Source organism: Bubalus kerabau, chromosome 9 (genome assembly GCF_029407905.1).
Source record: "Bubalus kerabau isolate K-KA32 ecotype Philippines breed swamp buffalo chromosome 9, PCC_UOA_SB_1v2, whole genome shotgun sequence".
NCBI classification, from domain to species: Eukaryota; Metazoa; Chordata; class Mammalia; order Artiodactyla; family Bovidae; genus Bubalus; species Bubalus kerabau.
The window spans coordinates 108,224,802-108,245,231 of NC_073632.1; positions in this window are offsets into that span (position 1 = coordinate 108,224,802).

Consider the following 20,430-nt stretch of genomic DNA (forward strand, 5'->3'; position numbering starts at 1 on the left):
ATTAGCATTTTGGAAAGAAACCTGACTTGTTAGTGGCATGTTATTCTTTCAGTTCAGTGCTTCAGTCGTGTCCAACTCTTTGTGACCCCATGGACTCCATGCCAGGTTTCCCTGTCCATCACCAACTCCTGGAGCTTGCTTAAACTCATGCCTATCGAGTCGGTGATGCCATCCAACCATCTCATCCTCTGTCATCCCCTTCTCCTCCTGCCTTCAATCTTACCCAGCATCAGGGCCTTTTCCAATGAGTCAGTTCTTCGCATCAGGTGGCCAGAGTATTGGAGCTTCAACCTCAGTCCTTACAATGAACATTCAGGACTGATCTCCTTTAGGATGGACTGGTTGGATCTCCTTGCAGTCCAAGGGACTCTCAAGAGTCTTCTCCAACACCACAGTTCAAAAGCATAATTCTTCAGCACTCAGCTTTCTTTATGGTCCAACTCTTATATCCATACATGACTACTGGAAAAATCAAAACTTTGACTAGATGGACCTTTGTTGGCAAAGTAATGTGCAGTGATTTTGAAGCACAAGAAAATAAAGTGTCACTGTTTCCACTGTTTCCCCATCTATTTGCCATGAAGTGATGGGACCAGATGCCATGATTGTCGTTTTCTGAATGTTGACATTTAAGCCAGCTTTTTCACTCTCTTCTTTCACTTTCATCAAGAGGCTTTTTATTTCCTCTTCACTTTCTGCCATAAGGGTGGTGTCATCTGCATATCTGAGGTTATTGATATTTCTCCCAGCAATCTTTATTCCAGCTTGCACTTCATCCAGCCAGCCCAGCATTTCTCATGATGTACTCTTCATATGAGTTAAATAAACAGGGTGACAATATACAGCCTTGAAGTACTGCTTTCCTGATTTGGAACCAGTTCATTGTTCCATGTCCAGTTCTACCTGTTGCTACTGGAATGGGTAGGTCAGAATACGGGAGTGGGTAGCCTTTCCCTTCTCCAGGGGATCTTCCCAACCCAGAGTTTGAACCCAGGTCTCCCACATTGCAGGTGGATTCTTTACCAGCTGAGCCACAAAAGAAACATGCTATTCTTTAGATTTCTAGTTGTCTATGTATTTATGTATGAATGTGTGTATCCATCCAACCATCCAAATTTATACCAATATAAATTTATATCAATCTATCTATACACAAAAAACTGGATTTGATTTGCTATCATTTATGCTGAGGATTTTTGTGTCTAAGCTCTTACAGGATAATATTCTATAGTGGTTTTTTTTTTTTTTTATACTTTTTTTGTCTAGTTTTAAGATCAGGGCAAAGCTGGTGTCATGAAATGAGTTGAAAAATGTTCATTCCTATTCTATCTCTGGTGCAGACTGTGCTGAATTGCTATTTCTTCTTTTATGTTCGGCAGGATTGAATCTTCCTGAGGGACTCTGGTTATGTGTAGTTGTCAAGGAGCCCTTTTATCGAAGCTGCTAAATTCATGTGCTGATAGGTGTTTGTAGTATTCGTGGTGATTCTTGTAAAGCCTCTGGCATCTCTTCTCATTATCCTCTACAGGACTCCTGATATTAGCCATTTGTGTCTCCTCTTTTTTTTTTCTTTTATCAGTTTTGATAAAAGGTCGTTATTTCAGTTATTTTTACAAAGGTAGGTTTCGGTTTGACTGATTTTTCCATTATGTTTGCTTTTGATTTCGTTGATTTATTTTCTATTTCATTTTCTTCCTTATGTTCATTTTGAGTTTGTTATCCACGTTCTATTTCTTGATGTGGAAGCTGGTATTATTAATTTGAAGCACCTCCATTATCTTTTAAATGAACTTCAAATAAGAAGATATGTCTTATTACTGAAGTTTATAGATCCTAGTGATCTTAAATCATTTGTATAGATCCACATTTCCATCTGGTCTAACTGTCTTTTGATTGAATGACTTTCTAAATATTTCATTGGTTACTGGTGATGAGTTTGTTAATTGTCTGTACATCAAACATTTAATATCACCCTTATTTTAAAAAAATTGACTAGGTATAGAATTCTTCTTTTCTTCTTATTTTACTATAAATGTGGTCATCCTCAGTTTTCTAACTAGGATTTTTGATGAGATATCCCCTGTAGTACTTTTCCTTTTTCTTATGTATGTAGGTCTTTTTGGATGTTATTTTTAAAATAATTTTCTATAGACTTAAACAATTTTATTTTCACCAGTTCTGTATTTTTCTTCATATTTCAGCTGCTTGTGGTTCATTGAGCTTTTTGCATCTGTGTATTTACAGCTTTTATTTTATTTTTTTGTCCATGACATGCAGCATGCAGGATTTTAGTTCCCTGTCTAGGGATTGAACTTGTGCGCCCTGCAGGGGAAGCTCAGAGTCTTAACCACTGGCCTACCAGAGAAGTCCCAAGAAAAAGAACTAAAGAGCTTCCTGATGAAAGTGAAAGCAGTGTGAAAAAGTTGGCTTAAAACTCAACATTCAGGAAACTTAAGTTCATGGCATCTGGTCCCATCACTTCATGGCAAATAGATGGGGAAACAATGGAAACAGTGACAGACTTTATTTTGGGGGGCTCCAAAATCACTGCAGATGATGACTGCAGCCATGAAATTAAAAGACGCTTGCTCCATGAAAGAAAAGTTATGACCAACCTAGACAGTATATTAAAAAGCAGAGACAGTACTTTGTCCACAAAGGTCTATCTCATCAAAGCTATGGTTTTTGCAGTAGTCATGTATGGATGTGAGAGTTGGACTATAAAGAAAGCTGAGAACCAAAGAATTGATGCTTTTGAACTGTGGTGCTGAAGACTCTTGAGAGTCCCTTGGACTCCAAGGAGATCCAACCAGTCAATCCTAAAGGAAATCAGTCCTGAATATTCATTGGAAGGATTGATGCTGAAGCTGAAACTCCAATACTTTGGCCACCTGATGCGAAGAGCTGACTCATTTGAAAAGACCCTGATGCTGGGAAAGATTGAAGGCAGGAGGAGAAGGGGACGACACAGGATAAGACGGTTGGATGACATCACGGACTCAATGGACATGAGTTTGGGTGAACTCCGGGAGTTGGTGATGGACAGGGAGGCCTGATGCGTTGCTGTTTAGTTCAGTTCAGTCCTTCAGTCTGTGACCGGGCATGACTGAGGGACTCAACTGAACTGAATTTACAGTTTTTATTAATTCATGAAATAATTTGCCATATTCTTAACACATTTTCCTGTATCCCCCTTTTTTTAGAGTCCCAATTTATTTAGTATATTCAGTTCCAGTATATATTTGGCCTCCTGATGCTTCCTATCTTACTGAGTCTCTGTACATTTTTTTCTCACTTTAGGTTTTTTCTGAGTTTGTTTGTTTGTTTTTACTACATCCTAAGTTCATTTGTCTTTTTGGTCTTGAATGTCTAACACTTTTACCCACTCGACATATATTTTATATGATACATTTAGTCTCTAGAATTTTGATTTGAGTATTTTGGGCATGCATATCTGCTCTTGACATGCAGCCTATATTCAAAATAGCTTCCTTACTGTCTTTACTCACTAGTAGCGCTTTCTGTTCCTTTTTACTGTCTGTTTCTATTGACTGATTAGTCTCGTTGTGGGTCATCTTTCCTGCTTCATTGCATGTCTGATTTTTTGTATAAGTAATTCTATTTCTTTATGGCTATGCGGTGTCTTCGCTGCTGCATGGGCTTTCCTCTAGTTATGGTGAGTGTGGCCTCCACTCCAGCTGTGGTAGCAGGCTCTTCTCATTGTGGGGCCTTCTCTTGTTGAGGAGCATCGGCTGTATGGCATGTGGGCTTCAGTAATTGCAGTGCTTAGGCTCAGTGGCTGTGGTCCCAGGGTCTGGGGCACAGGCTCAGTAGCTCTGGTGCATAAGCTCAGTTACTCTGCAGCCTGTAGGCTCTTCCTGGATCAAGGATCAAACCCATATGTCCTGCATTGGCAGGTGGATTATGTACCACTGAACCACCTGGGAAGCCCCCTTTGTCATCTTAACTTTGTCATATTTTCTCAATCTGGTAAAATCAGAGCATTATTTTCAATTACTCTATATATATTTTAAAAATTTCTCTTTTGCCTACACACTTGTTTTGAAGATTCAGAATTATCTTGTCAAGAATTCATTTCTGAGCACATATGCCTTTTAACCCAGCAGAAACACACACTCTCAGTTGAATGCTAATCAGTAATTGTGAAGTTGGAAATTTAGTTGGAAGAATCTGCCTGCAATGCAGGAGACCCCGGTTTGATTCCTGGGTCAGGTAGAGCTGCTGGAGAAGGGAAAAGCTACTCACTCCAGTATTCTTGGGCTTCCTGGTGGCTCAGCTGGTAAAGAATCCACCTGCAATGCGGGAGACCTGGGTTCATATCCCTGGGTTGGGAAGATCCCCTGGAGAAGGGAAAGGCTACCTACTCTATTCTTGCCTGGAGAATTCCATGGACTATATTTCCATGGGGTCACAAAGAGCTGGACACGACTGAGCGACTTTCACTTCACTTCACTACAGTGGTTTCAGCTACATCTTAAAAAACATAAAAAAGACTGCTACTCAGTCAATTCTTGTGGCTTTACAGGTGCCTCCTTCCCTCCCATAGTTCCATCATGTTATGCAGGCTCTTACCATAAGAAACAACCTCACATTCCTGGGCTTCCCAGTTAACTATATACTCTTCATCACCTTATTAAGGGAAAGCATGTGCATTCTATTTTGCACCAACTTTAAAAGGGAAGGATGAAGCAGAAATCCAAAACAAACTGGAGTTAACAATTGTCATAAATAAAAATTGGGAGGAGATGGGGATAGTCCTGAAGCAGTTTTCACAGCCATTTGATAAAGAAAAGCTTCTCAGTTGACTCATATATTTATGACACAGATGAATAAGGTGATTATTCCCATTTCCTGGCAGTAAAAACTATACCACACCCCCACAAGTTCCCAGCATTTATTTTCTCTCTCTGAGTGCATTAATAACACTCCTTTTTCGTAGAAAAATGTCCAGCTTTAGTCACCTTTCCAAAGCTGTGCCCTTAACAATTGTACAACCACGTTCAGTGACAGAGTAAAGTTGCAGATGGGTCAAAATGACCTGGAAGAAGAAGCGAGCAGTAGATGGCACAGATGGACTTTCTCTTTTATTTGACCAGATAGCCCAAGTGGCACTCAGAAAAGCACCCAGGGACACAGAAACACAGCTCCTATCGGCTGTGAAGAGATCCATCTCTGTCAGTCCCTCCACGTTGGGCAGTAATCTTCTGACGTGCTTTTGCACACAAGGTGTTTGATAAATAAAGCGAAAACCCTCCATCTGCCACTTCATTGTCTTCTTATAATGGCATTTTAAATGATCTTTATGATCTGATTGTAAGTGTTCGAGGTGTCCTGAGGAAAACTGTCCACACCAATGACAAGTCTTTAAAATGTTAACTGCATACACCACAAATATACTTGGAAATGTGTATTTTTAAAATAAATTGGAATATATTAGTGTAGCAGGAAAGAAAAGAGGGTTCCCAGGTGGCATAATGGTGAAAAATCCACCTGGCATTGCAGACACCAGAGTCGTGGGCTTGATTCCTGGGTCAGGAAGATCCCTTGGAGAAGGAAACGGGAACCCACTCCAGTATTCTTGCCTAGAAAATCCCATGGATAGAGGATCCTAGCAGGCTACAGTCCATGGGGTTGCAAAGAGTCAGACAACTGAGCACACAGGAGAGTAAAACTTAAAAAAAATAGATTTCATCTTAATATTTTTAACAAAAAGAAAGAAAAAATGATTTTTTATGCATGGATAAGGGGTCTGGGTGGGCTCTGGGAGCTGGTGGTGGACACGGAGGCCTGGCATGCTGCGATTCGTGGGGTCGCAAAGAGTCGGACACGACTGAGCGACTGAACTGAACTGAACTGAGACTTCAGCAAATGATAAAAACAAATTCTGTGGCCTGATGCTATCAAGACAATGGGAGAGGTCACCCCTAACTTCAGTCGTCTCAATATAATAAAGGCCATATGTTACAAGCCCACAGCTGACATCACACTCCATGATAAAAGTCTGAAAACCTCTCCTCTTACATTAGTAACGAGACAGAAGCACTCACTGCCATCACTCATGTTTCACAAAGCACTGTAGGTTCTGTCCAGAGCAATCAGGCAAGAGAAAGAAATCAAAGGCATCCAGAAGAAAGCAGGCGGCCGGCAGGTTTTTCTGACTAAATGGATGGAGGAAGAAGTTAAGAGCTTAATCTATTTCCCTTGTTAATGAAGTCAAAATGTGGTGCTGGCAAGGGCAGTGTTCTAAAGTTATGAATCATTATAGCAAAAGGGCAATTGCTGAAAAGATGGAAGATTAACCTTAGGATACACCAGGTCTCGGTCACCTAGATAAATAAAAAATAGATAATAAATGCACCTTGGTTAAAAAAAAAAAAGGCCAAATATCATTATAAAACACTGGAAAAATAATAGTTTCAAATTAGTGTAAAGGAACTTCTGAGCCTCTTGGCTTATGCATTTATGGGTGCTTTGCACATGGCATATAGTGGGCTTTAACATGATTCCAAAGTTCAGCTATTAATCTGCTTTATCTTTTAATATTCCAAACTCAAAAGAAAATATTGACTTTATATTTAGTTTACCACACAGAAAAAATGCACTTAAGTATATGTAGCTTCAATTGAACACATAGGCTTCCCTGTGTAAGAATGAAGCAAAAATCTAGTCAAGGGAATATTTACCTTGAATTTTTTTCCTAATAGTAATGATAAATTGCACTGTGTCATCTGCATTCCTGTGACATATCACTTTTATAACCCTTAATGTGCAGCTACGAGACGTCAAAGTGAGAAGCACAGGTGGTAGCTGTGTACAGAGACTTTTTTCTAACTGAGAACCTAACAGGAATTAAAACCACAGCTCTGGCTTCATGATCACCAATCTAACCTCCAGAGCTAAGGGACCAGACAATAGAGACTCCTGAAGATACTTGCTGAGCTATTAGGCTGATGAATGGGAAGTATTTCAGAATATGGCATCTTGTGAAAAATAATACAATAATACAAGTACTCGTCCATCCCAGTGGTACCAATTTATAGGCAAGGCTAACTCAATAGTCTTTTTTTGCCCAGAGGCCAAGCACTGCTGAACTACTTCATTGCCAGAGAGACAGAAAATAAACACACCTAATATATAACAATGTTGTAATCAGGCTAAGACAAAAGCAGATTCCAGGCAGAATTTCAAAGCTCCCTTTTTACCGCTACTATCAAAAATGAAAGAGAAAGAAAAATGTGCATTAGAATGCTATCCTAAATTATTTTTTATAAATTATTTATTAAATCAATATAAACGTATCTATAAGGATATGACAGGGTATGTCATCATAAGAAGAATGTTAAATTTATTTTCTAGCATATATTAATAATGAAATATAACATTTTAAATTGTGTAGCAACTATCAGCTTACATAAAGTATATCCAGAGTGCTCTGCCTTGAGTTGTTAAGAATAAAAATTTTAACTCCTGAGTAATACACATACTAACAATTCCATTTGAGCCACAATGAAAACCTTCAGTATGGAATAGTTGTTAGGCAGCATGTAAACTTATCTATTTGAGAGAAAATTTAGTAAAGAATGTCTTTTGTTAGCGTTGCTTGAATTTGGTTTTGCTCTGCTGATCTTACAGCACTTTGATCAGTTCTTAATAGGGAGAGGCTGGAATTTAGGAGATTACCACTTAGCTGAAATCCCTGGTGGCATGACTAACCAGCTATATTTTCCAGAAAAATCTGTAACTGAAAAAGAAATAAATTAAACACAAGTATTTTTAATAATTCTGTCACTAACATTACCTAAATTACATATATTAAATACACATATAAAGTGTGCTTTATATATTTTGTATATATTTGCCTCAAATATATACATATGTGGAGAAGGCAATGGCACCCCACTCCAGTACTCTTGCCTGGAAAATCCCATGGACAGAGGAACCTGGTAGGCTGCAGTCCATGGGGTCCCGAATAGTCGGACATGACTGAGCGACTTCACTTTCACTTTTCACTTTCTTTTTTTTTTTATTTAATTTATTATTATTATTATTTTTTTTTTTTTACTAACCCTGTATGCGAGACAGCAAAAGAGACACAGATGTATAGAACAGTCTTTTGGACTCTGTGGGATACGGAGGGGGGATGATTTGGGAGAATGGCATTAAAACATGTATAATATCATATAAGAAACGAATTGCTAGTCCAGGTTCGATGCAGGATACAGGAAGCTTGGGGCCGGTGCACTGGGATGACCCAGAGGGATGGTATGGGGAGGGAGGTGGGAGGGGATTCAGGATGAGGAACATGTGTACACCCGTGGCGGATGCATGTTGATGTATGGCAAAACCAATACAATATTGTAAAGTAAAAAAGAAATAATAATAATCACTTTTCACTTTCATGCATTGGAGAAGGAAATGGCAACCCACTCCAGTGTTCTTGCCTGGAGAATCCCAGGGACGGCAGAGCCTGGTAGGCTGCCATTTATGGGGTCGCACAGAGTCAGACACGACTGAAGTGACTTAGCATGTACATATGTATATCTGTGTATATATATATATGCATATATATGTATATTTGTTGTGATTGTTCAGTTGCTCAGTCACGTCCAACTCTTTGCAACCCCGTGGACTGCAGCACGCCAGGCTTCCCTGTCCTTCACCATCTCCTGGAGTTTGCTCAAACTCATGTCCATTAAGTCAAGAGAGAAAATATGTAATAAAATGTCCATAAACATAGTTACATAGTCACAGAGTACAGATGTTCTTCAGTGAAAAGGTAATCTTTCCCCCCTTTCATATATTAATAGATAGCTAGGCAAAATGAAAAGAAAGGAATACATCATTTGAACAATATTATTAAACACGTGACCTAATTGTAGAATACCAGTACAGAACAACTGTAGAAAACGTATTATTTCCAAATGCATGTGGTATTTGGACCAAGACAGATCATATCCTTGGCCATAAAGTATGTCTTAATAAATTTAATAGATTTCTGTCTTACAGAGTACATTCTCTCACTACAATGTAATTAATAGATACATAATCTTACATAAAAATTCCTGAAGAATCAATAAAATAGTAATAAAGTCAGTAAGTAAATTTAACTAAATTACAAAGCATAACATTGAAACTCAAAAATCATTTGCACTCTGTATACTAAGAGGCAGAGAATTAGATGGTTAGAGAGAATCACCAACTCAATAGACGTGAATCTGAGCAAACTCCAGGAGATGGCAGAGGACAGGGGAGCCTGGTGTGCTGCAGTCCATGGGGTCACAGAGAGTCAGACAGGACTTGATGGCTGAACAACAAGATGCTAACAGTGCAAAGCTAAAAATGACAGTTTCAAAAGGTTTTATTACAGTTACACTGAAAGTGTTCAATAGGTATGAACAAAATTTTTAAAGACTTTTGAGTCTTGAAAACTATAAAATACAAACTAAGAAAAATTAATTAGCAAAAAATCATGTTCATCTATTGGAAATCTCAATATTTTCAAGATATCATACTTTAGATTGACCTGTAGATTCAGTATAAACCTAATAATAATCCCACCAGGCTTTTTCTTTACATTTACAGGCTGGCTCTAAAACTTTTATTGAAATTCCAAGGGCTTAGAACATCTTTAAAAAAAAAAAAATCTTAAAAAAGAATAAACTCAGAAGACTTGCATACCTGTTCTTAAGACTTCCTGTAAAACTAACCAAGACAATCTGGTGCTGGTCAATGGACTAGGACAGGAAGCCCACAAATAGATCCTGAGGTAAGCAGTCCTTTGATATAGACAAGCCATCAAACCAATCTTAAGTAGAAAGAATGGTTTTTCAAGAAATGATTCGGAAACAACTGGATATCTACATGAAAAAAATAAAAAGCCAATGCTTACTTTCACCATTCACAAAAATCTATTACAAATCTAAGTATAAAAGTTGAAAGGATAAAATTCTTGATTAATCTTACTGTGGCATATGACCAGGTCCGTATAGAAAATGGGCTGAAGCTTAGTCTTTAGTTTTTCTCGTTTGTTTCTTTTCTCTTTCATTTGCTCTTGCTGTGATATTGGCCTAAAAGGTGAGGTGTAATGCTTTTTTTTTGCCTCTTATATTTTCTTAAAGAGTTTGTTTATAATTTTTGTTATTTCTTTCTTAAGTGTTTAGCAAAATTTACCAGTCAGTCATCTGGGCCTTGGGCTTCCCAGACAGTTCAGTGGTAAAGAACCTGCCTGCCAGTGCAGGACCCACAATAGACACGGGTTTGATCCCTGGGTCGGGAAGATCCCCTGGAGAAAGAAATGGCTACTCACTCCAGTATTCTTTCCTGGGAAACTCCATGGACAGAGAAGCCTGGTGGGCTACAGTCCAGGGGGGTCACAAAAGAGTTGGACGTGACTAAGTGATTAAACAACAACAACAGCTGGGCCTTGAGCTTGCTCTAAGGAAGGCTTTTAACTACAGTTTTAATTTGTGATAGGTATAGGGTGCTCTGGTTATCTCTCCATATGTAAATTCTTTCAGTTCAGTTCAGTTCAGTTCAGTCACTCAGTCGTATCCAACTCTTTGTGACCCCATGAATCGCAGCACGCCAGGCCTCCCTGTCCATCACCAATTCCCAGAGTTCACTCAAACTCATGTCCATCGAGTCGGTGATGCCATCCAGCCATCTCATCCTCCATCGTCCCCTTCTTCTCCTCCCCCCAGTCCCTCCCAGCATCAGGGTCTTTTCCATTGAGTCAGCTCTTCGCATCAGGTAGCCAAAGTATTGGAGCTTCAGCCTCAGCATCAATCCCTCCAATCAACACCCAGGACTGATCTCCTTTAGGATGGCCTGGTTGGATCTCCTTGCAGTCCAAGGGACTCTCAAGAGTCTCCTCCAACACCACAGTTCAAAAGCATCAATTCTTTGGTGCTCAGCTTTCTTCACAGTCCAACTCTCACATCCATACATGACCAATGGAAAAACCATAGCCTTGACTAGACAGACCTTTGTTGGCAAAGTAATATCTCTGCTTTTCAATATGCTATCTAGGTTGATCATAACTTTCCTTCCAAGGAGTAAGTGTCTTTTAATTTCATGGCTGCAATCACCATCTATTATTTAGAGTAAATTTTAGAAGTTTCTGTCTTCCAAAGAATTTGTCCATTTCAAGTGTGTGCTCAATTAATTTATGTAAGTTTATTTACAATTTCCCCATGTCATCCTTTTAATTTCTGTAGTATCCAGCAGCATCATATCCCCTATTTCTTTTCTAATATGCTTGATAGATCATGTTTTCACTTTCATTCAAACTATTTAATTTTTTTTTCCTGACCGAGGTCTGACATTGAAAGCTATGATTTTTCCAGTAGTTCTGTACGGATGTTAGAGCTGAACCATTCAGAAGGCTGAGCACTGAAGAATTGATGCTTTTGAGCTGTGGTGCTGGAGAAGACTCCTGAGAGTCCCTTGGACAGCAAGGAAATCAAACCAGTCAGTCCTAAAAAAAATCAACCCTGAATATTCATTGGAAGGATTGATGCTGAAGCTGAAGCTCCAATACTTTGGCCTCCTGATTCGAACAGCTGACTCACAGAAAAAGACGCAGATACTGGGAAAGGTTGAAGGCAGAAGGAGAAGAGGGTGGCAGCGGATGAGATGATTGGATGGTATCACCGACACAGTGGACATGAATTTGAGCAAACTTTGAGAGATGGTGAAGGACAGGGAAGCCTGGCGTGCTGCAGTCCTTGGGATCACAAAGAGTTGGACATGACTTAGCAGCTGAACCACAACAATTTTCATTTGACCTCTGAGATACTTAGAATTGAATTGCATAGCTTCCAAGTATTTAGAGATTATCTAGATGCCTTTTTATTATTTATATTTCATATAATTTTATTTTGGACAGCAAACATACTTTATATGATCTTAAAATATTAAGTTGGTTGGTAATATTCCTGCAGGCAATTAGCTCACTGGAAAGGTGTTTGGGTTTTGTTCTGGTGGAAGAGGCAAGGACTGATGTGACCCTGTCTCCTCAGCGTGTCCTTTCAGCCACTGCATGTCGAGTCTTCCTGCGCATGGACCTCAGTGAGTTAGTGGTCCTCAGCTGGCGAGTAAGGAAGATGGAAAGAGGAGTGAAGGGATTTCCCTGGTGGTCCAGTGGCTAGGACCCTGCATTCCCAATGCAGGATGTGTGGGTTCAATCACTGATCCGGGAACTAGATCCCTCATGCTGAGCTAGGAGATCCCACATGCCACGGTGAAGACTGAAGATGCCTCGTGCTCCAAGTAAGACCTGGTGCAGCGAAACAAATAAAAATAAACATCACAAAATAGAGAAGTCAAGATGTCTGCGGGAATGATGTCTGGAGTTTTTTCCAAATGCACGCATTATCTTGGCCTCGAATCCCTGGTTAATAGAAGGTTGGGGGACACATCTCAAAATTTTCCGACGGGTAATTTTGACTCCACTGTCCTCAGACCTTCATTAACAGCCATGTGGTCCTACTTGTTTTTATTAAAATAACCTCTCTCCTTCCATTTCTCTTTCCTGTATTTACCCCTCCCTTCCATCCATGCTTTTCATCAAGAATGATCCACTCTGTACCTCCTGGGTACTACAACTTTAACCACAGTCCTGAGGAGAGTACTCGCCCTCCATGTGAAGAGAACACACACACACACACACACACACACTCCACACACTCTTGCTAAGAAAACTTAGCAAGAGGGAATGGAATTCAATGGCAAGTTAATTGGTACATGAATTAATTGCTGATGAACTGTGTATTTGTATTACATACAAATCCATATATTAGAGGTAGGTTTGCAAGAAAGACTGGATTAAGATTTAAATGCAGAATTTCAATTGGCAAAATTGGGAATTAGTCATGACGTTTAGGAAGTAGCACACCAAGCAGGATGTGTTCAGTACGTACTAGACGGGAGCACATATAATCATGAGTGTGACCGCCGCCAAAACTGTAAAGAAAAAAAAAGCAAGAAAAACAACCAAATAATGTAAAATCTTCAAGTAATCAAAGAATCATACCAAAATACTTATGGTCTCCTTTTTCAGTAATAGAGATATTTAGAAGCTCATTTTCTGTTTTTCTGTATTTGCTAAATATCTTTCTATTGATTTGTATTTGTGTTAATTTTTGCTCTTTTATATGGTTCTTCAGTACATGAAATATATACACAGACATTGTCATTGTTAACAAGTCATATGATATAACGTGAAATTATTACCTGAATCTTGACTTCTCAAGTCTGAGTCCACTCCTTCACAGAATGCTTTGTTCAGAACTTTACTCCAGGTTCTGTCTTCAGTTTTATATTTGAATGAAAATGTATAATCCCATGTTTAAAAACAATGTGTTCCTATTATATTTGTGGTTCTAAAATTTGTGCTTTATGTTTTCTTCATATTTTCTTAGGCATTTTCAATGCATGTATGTGCAAAATTATGAAACAGAAATCGTACACATCATTCTATGTAGTAATATTCACTCTTCTTTATTTTATGCACATATATCTCTACTTCCCAGTGATCCGCCATCTGGCTTCCACCCGGGGAACACTGCTCTTTCCCGCTTGTCCACCTGCCAGCCTCACAGCTCATAACTGGTCCTCCCCTCCACTGGTCTCCTCTGCAGCCCTATTTACCTTCTTCTCACCTTTCAGAAATTACCGATAACTCTGGGTCCCCTAAAGACAGTCCATTCTCCCTTGCTATTTTGGATTTATCTTTCTAAACACGCCCCTCCACCCACTCCAGAAATTATATCTGGGGGAGACTGGTAGATTCATGAGTTCAGTCATCCCTCTGATCAATCCATATATTACTTTTTATGGGAGAAATTAACTGTTTTCCACAATTTAAAAATGTTACAACCTAGATGATCTTTTTATAATCTATTTTTCCTCAGGCAGTAAATCCAATCAAATATTGAACACAGGAGGAACAAATTTCAGTTTAAGAAATAAACTAAAGGCATTTGAAGAAAAGGAAATAAGTCAGTTACTTGCCAGAAGAGAACAAGATAGATATGCATGAGGTTTACATAAGGGCATGTTCACTGCACCGTCATTAGGCTTGCCTGTTGTCAACTAATCTAAATACCTTAATAAAAGACGAGATAATCTAAAGGAAAAACAAATTACCCACTCTTTCCTGTTTACTTATTTTGGAAAAGCATTATCTACACCCTAATTTTCTACCCAACTATAATTATTTCATCTATCATTTATCTTGAATTAATTCTCTCTCCTGTAAGTCATCATAAGGAAACTATGGTGTTCCTTTTCTTTCAAATCCTAAAAGATAATGCTGTAATGAAAGTGCTGTACTCAATATACTAGCAAATTTGGAAAACTCAGCAGTGGCCACAGGACTGGAAAAGGTCAGTTTTCATTCTAATCCCAAAGAAGGGCAATGCCAAAGAATGCTCAAATTACTGCACAGTTGTACTCATCTCACATGCTAGTAAAGTAATGCTCAAAATTCTCCAAGCCAGGCTTCAACAGTACATGAACCGTGAACCTCAAGAGATGTTCAAGCTGGATTTAGAAAAGACAGAGAAACCAGAGATCAAATTCCCAACGTCACTTGGATCATCGAAAAAGCAAGAGAGTTCCAGAAAAACATCTATTTCTGCTTTATTGACTATGCCAAAGCCTTTGACTGTGTGGATCACAATAAACTGTGGAAAATTCTGAGATGGGCATACCAGACCACCTGACCTGCCTCTTGAGACACCAGTGTACAGATTAGGAAGCAACAGTTAAAACTGGACATGGAACAAGCATGTCCAGAAAAACATCTACTTCTGCTTTTTGATTATGCAAAAGCCTTTGACTGTGTGGATCACAACAAACTGTAGAAAATTCTTCAAGAGATGGGAATACCAGACCACCTTACCGCCTCCTGAGAAACCTGTATACAGGTTAAGAACCAGCAGTTAGAACTGGACATGGAATAATACTGGTTCCAAATAGGAAAAGGAGTACATCAAGGCTGTATATTGTAACCCTGCTTATTTAACTGATATGCAGAGTACATCATGTGAAATGCTGGGCTGGATGAAGCACAAGCTGGAATCAAGATTTCCGGGAGAAATATCAATAACCTCAGATACACAGATGACACCACCCTTACGGCAGAAATCAAAGAAGAACTAAAGAGCCTCTTGATGAAAGTGAAATAGAAAAGTGAAAAAGTTGGTTTAAAGCTCAACATTCAAAAAATGAAGATCATGCCAACCAGTCCCATCACTTTATGGCAAATAGATGGGGAAACAGTGGAAACAGTGTGAGACTTTATTTTGGGGGGGCTCCAAAATCACCGCCGATGGTGACTGCAGCCATGAAATTAAAAGACTCTTGCTCCTTGTAAGGAAAGCTATGGCCAACTTAGACTGTGTATTAAAAAACATAAACATTACTTTGCTGACAGAGGTCTGTCTAGTCAAAGCTACGGTTTTTCCAGTGGTCATGTATGGATGTGAGAGTTGAACTACAAAGAAAGCTGAGAACCAAAGAATTGATGCTTTTGAACTGCAGTGTTGGAGAAGACTCTTGAGAGTCCCTTGGACTGTAAGGAGATCCAACTAGTCCATCATAAAGGAAATCAGTTCTGAATATTCATTGGAAGTATTGATGCTGAAGCTGAAACCCCAGTACTTTGGCCACCTGATGTGAAGAGCTGACTCATTGGAAAAGACCCCGATGCTGGGAAAGATTGAAGGCAGGAGGAGAAGAGGACAACAGAGGATGAGATGGTTGGATGGCATCACCAACTTGATAGACATGAGTTTGAGCAAGCTTTGGGGGTTGGTGATGGACAGGGAAGCCTGGTGTGCTGCAGTCCATGGGGTTGCAAAGAGTTGGACATGACTGAGTGGCTGAACTGACTGATTGACTTCTTTCTATATATGTGTAATATCTCCTTCCCTTTTACATCCCCCTTAAATAAATTGTTTGAATCTGGTAAGGAAAGTTAGATTAGAAGTGTATTGAAAAGACCAGGAAATGCTCTGATTTATGTAATAGTTTAGGTTATTGCTCAGCAGGTTGCCACTGCTAGCTTTCCCACACCCATCCTGCTTCTTCACCATGTGAGATGGCGCTGGGCTACATCACTTGCTGTGGTCAGTGAAATGTTAGTAGATGTGAGCAGAGTCTCTAAGATGCTGTTTTGGATGGTTTTGCTCTTGCACTACAGTGATTCACAGTGGAAACCACAGCCCAGAGAGCTGCTGCATCTTCACTCTAGTCCAGTAACAGACACTTGGAACACACCTGAGCCAGCTATCCTATGGAACCAAGCCTAGGAAACCAACAACCTGAAGTAGGGCTTAGCTGGGCAGACACTTCCTAGATCAGCCAAATGTCCTGAATATTCATGAACTCATTGAGTTTGGAGACGCTTTGTTATGAGATACTTCTGTGGCAGTTGCTGGCATTTACATTGTGAGACACATTGAATGCATTTAAAATGCTGAAAGCTTTCTGAAATATAGGTCTGTGGAAAGCAGCAGTCCCTCTCAGAATCTGGACGAGAGACTCTAGGGATGTTTGTATTTCTTTCCTATTCTGCCACTTCTTTCACCTGAAATGGAAAAGAAAAGGAAGGAAAAAGAATATACAACTATCATTTTGGCTCTCAACCTGCTGCAATGGACAAAGCAAAGGAAGCCCTCTGGTGACAAGACAGGAGAAATCCATCTGGAGTTTGTAGGCTGATAAGAACAAGACACTTTCAGAGCTCCTGGAGGCACAATGGCTCCCAGTGGTGACCCAACGTGAGGTGGCAGCCACACAAGTTTACCGCAGCAGCTTTTCTTATCAAGGAGCAGTGATGGGCAAAAGTTCATGGGCCATCGCAGCATGGACAACAGCATCATCTGTTTGCCCTTCCAGATTTCTCCCCACCTCCTCTCCTTAAAAACAAGAAGCATGAAAATTGATGCCGCTTCCAACTTACTGGACTTCCCAATAGGTTTTGTGGCTACTTGGGGCTCGGTGAAAAAGCATCTGCTTGCAATGCAGGAGACTTGGGTTTGATCCCTTGAAGAAGGAAATGGCAACCCACTCCAGTATTCTGAATTCCATGGACAGAGGAGCCTGGCAGGCTACAGTTCATGGGGTTGCAAAGAGTCAGACACAACTGAGCCATTAACACCTTCACTTTCTAGGAACGTACTAGACACAGGGAATCTAGAACTAGGGGAAGTGAAATCTGGAATCTAGGGAAAGTGAACGAGACACGTTCACTTTCTAGGAACGTACGAGGAACGTACTAGACCCTTCCCAACTGGAAGATAAGTTATTGACTCTGTAGTGACCACCACGCCTCTTCATATCAACATCAATATTAGCCTGTTAATGGTTGGAAAAGCCGTAAAGAAATTCACTACCATCACCTGATTCTACATTTATTTTGCCATTTGATAATGAAATCCTTTGCTCACAGCAGTGGAATCATTTAAGCAACTTTAAGATCCTTTGGAAAAATCCCCTGGGAGACCTGTGTGGGAATCTACACTGTAATTAAGACTATATTAAACTTATACATAGAGTGCAATGCATCTTGCATTTTTAAAAGAAAGTTATATAAATATCTAAGATGTTTAAAATATCTAAGATGCAAAGCATAACAAAAAGCCTAAAGAGGAGGTTTTCCATAGACTGTGAATAACCATCAATCTATAGGTTCCAATTTACCCTTCCAGAACATTCTACCAACAAAAGCAGAAAACAGCTTCTTTCCAAGCACTGTTGGAACATTCACCAAGATAGAGCATATTCTGGCTTATAAAACAAATCTCAGTGCATGTCAAAAAAATTTAGCCACATAGAGTATGTTCTTCTACTATAATGCGATCGAACTAAAACTCAATAATAGAAAGACAATGTAAAAATCTCTAGATACTTGGAAATTAAGCACACACTTCTAAATAAGCCATTGGGTCAACCTAAAATAAAAATATAAAATATGAACAATTGAACAGAAATGAAAATACAATATGTCAATTGGAATTTTTCCATTACTTTACATAAGGAAGTTTAAGATTGTCTACTTGGGAGGTCATAACCAAATTAAAGTAAAAATAATAATGAGATACATGGTTATTGCACCAGGATTTTATGTACCTCTCTCATTTAATTTCCTCAGTTGTTTTTCATGCCTATATTGATCATGTCTTGATTTTAGGGTCCCTTTGCCTTATTTTATCAGCAGAATCACTACAGCTATTATAAATATGCTAATATTAACAACTCAGGTTTGGCAATTAAATGTTGACAGTTTTGTCATGTCTGCATTTTCAATAATGGTGAGTCTAAATGCAGTTTTCAGAAGTGGTTCCTTTACTTGTTTTATTGAACTAGATGAGCATTATCAATTGGTCACGTTTCAAGCTACAAAGTGCTTCACTGACGTGAAGTCAGGCATCATCCTTTCATCTTATAAAACTTGCAAAGATAGTACCTATTTATCATAACACATAAAAAGTAAGCAAAAAAAGAAGAAAACTTAGAACCAGTGATGAAGTATTAAAACAGAACTTTGAGGTAATGCATAATCACACAGTTACTCTCTGAGTCTGTTCTGAAATGAACCTGGCAAAGGATGATAAATTATAATTGAACATCTCAATTTATGACAGGTGTGTTATTGCTGGGGCAGTGTATTACATTTTTAGAACATTTCTGATTATTTCAGAGTTCTTTTAATTAACCTGAAACATATTTCAATTTCATTTTTAATATGTGGTACTTTCTTAGTTTGGCTTCTTAGAGTTGGGGGAAATTCTAATAAATCTATATACATTTTCCCCCCTAAATTCTTCACTGGGTTTTATGACTCAATCATAGTTACCTTAATGTCTTGTTATTGTTGTTGTTCAATTGCTAAGTCATGTCTGACCCTTGTGCCCAGGGTCTGCAGCACGCCAGGCTTCCCTGTCCGTCATCATCTCCAGAAGTTTGCTCAAATTCATCAGATTCATGTCCATTAAGTCGGTGATGCTATCTAACCATCTCAACCTCTGCCATGCCCTTTCTCCTTCCGCCTTCAATCTTAATCATTTCTTAATATGGGTAGCCTTAACCCTGGGCACAGTTGCTTGGGTCACCCTCTCTCATCACTAGGAAATTTTTCTCTCTGTTGAGACCCTTGTCTCATTCAAAGGAAGTATCCACTTGTCTCTTCATCCACCTTTTTGAATCAGAGGAACTTCTCCCTCCCTTGAGTGTCTCTGGCAATACATTTGTGATATATTGTTTGCTTAACCTCCATAACTTCTCAGTCTCTGAACACACTTTAAATAGAAGAAAGAAGAGACAGTCCTAGAGCGTTATCATCTGTTTTCATGTAAAATTGCTGAATTCCACTTACTTTTGTCATTATCTCTTCGAGAAACATGTTTAAAGTGTCCTCTTGTTTTTTGTCAATCTCAAATCTGCAAATATGTATGTAAAATATGTATTTTACATATCATGATCTTTTAATTAGTTATTTAATGTCCTGGACTGAAAGTTTCTTTGGAAATGACTTCAGATACAAAATCTATAGGTTAAGAAATCACAGTGTAACAGAATAAAAGTGAACTATATTTTAAGTTGATCCCTGGAATCAGTAACACTAAGAATCACAGCATCCTTGGTATCGCACACCATAGATTGGATAAAGGCGTTCAGTCAGAACGGCTTCTTGTGAACTGCAAGGAGATAAATTATTGCACTTATTAATTCTGTACACAGAACTTCAGAAAGTCCCTAAAGTAAACAAAGCAAGTAGCTAGAAGGGAAATGCTGAATGTGGAAGGGATGATGAGCTAATTACATGATTATTGAAATATATTAAACAGCCAGCAAATCTAAAGGGGTTAAACTTTTCGTCTGAATGCAACTTCTGGAAGGTTGTTCTCAAAACAATAAGGGAGTTAATGCTGCAGTATCAGGGAAATAAATATTTCATGCTTCATTGCTAGCCTCATTTAAATATATTTCTCTGAATAATGTTAAATATTTTAGAGTGGAAATATGATATTTCATTGCTATTTTCAAGAATTCTCTTTTGTTTAATGTAAATGCAAGAAGCATATTTTTCTCTGACCCATCACCTTAGGTTCAAGAAAAAAGAAAGATTAAAAAATAGTATAATGTGGTCAGTATAGGAATGAGGAGTGCTTTTAAAATTAAGCGCATTTAGAATGTTAGCTAACTGCGTTTTCATTAATGTGGATGATGAGATCAGGCTTGTTAATATTTTAGTATACTGGCCTCACACATTAAAATTGGACTCACGTTGTGGTCTGGCTTCCTTGTTTTCATTAAATTGCTGCCTCTCCTCAGGAACCCAGACAAACGGGGTGCCTGCATCGCTCTGTGTGACTTTCTGTAGGAAGCTTCCATAAAAGG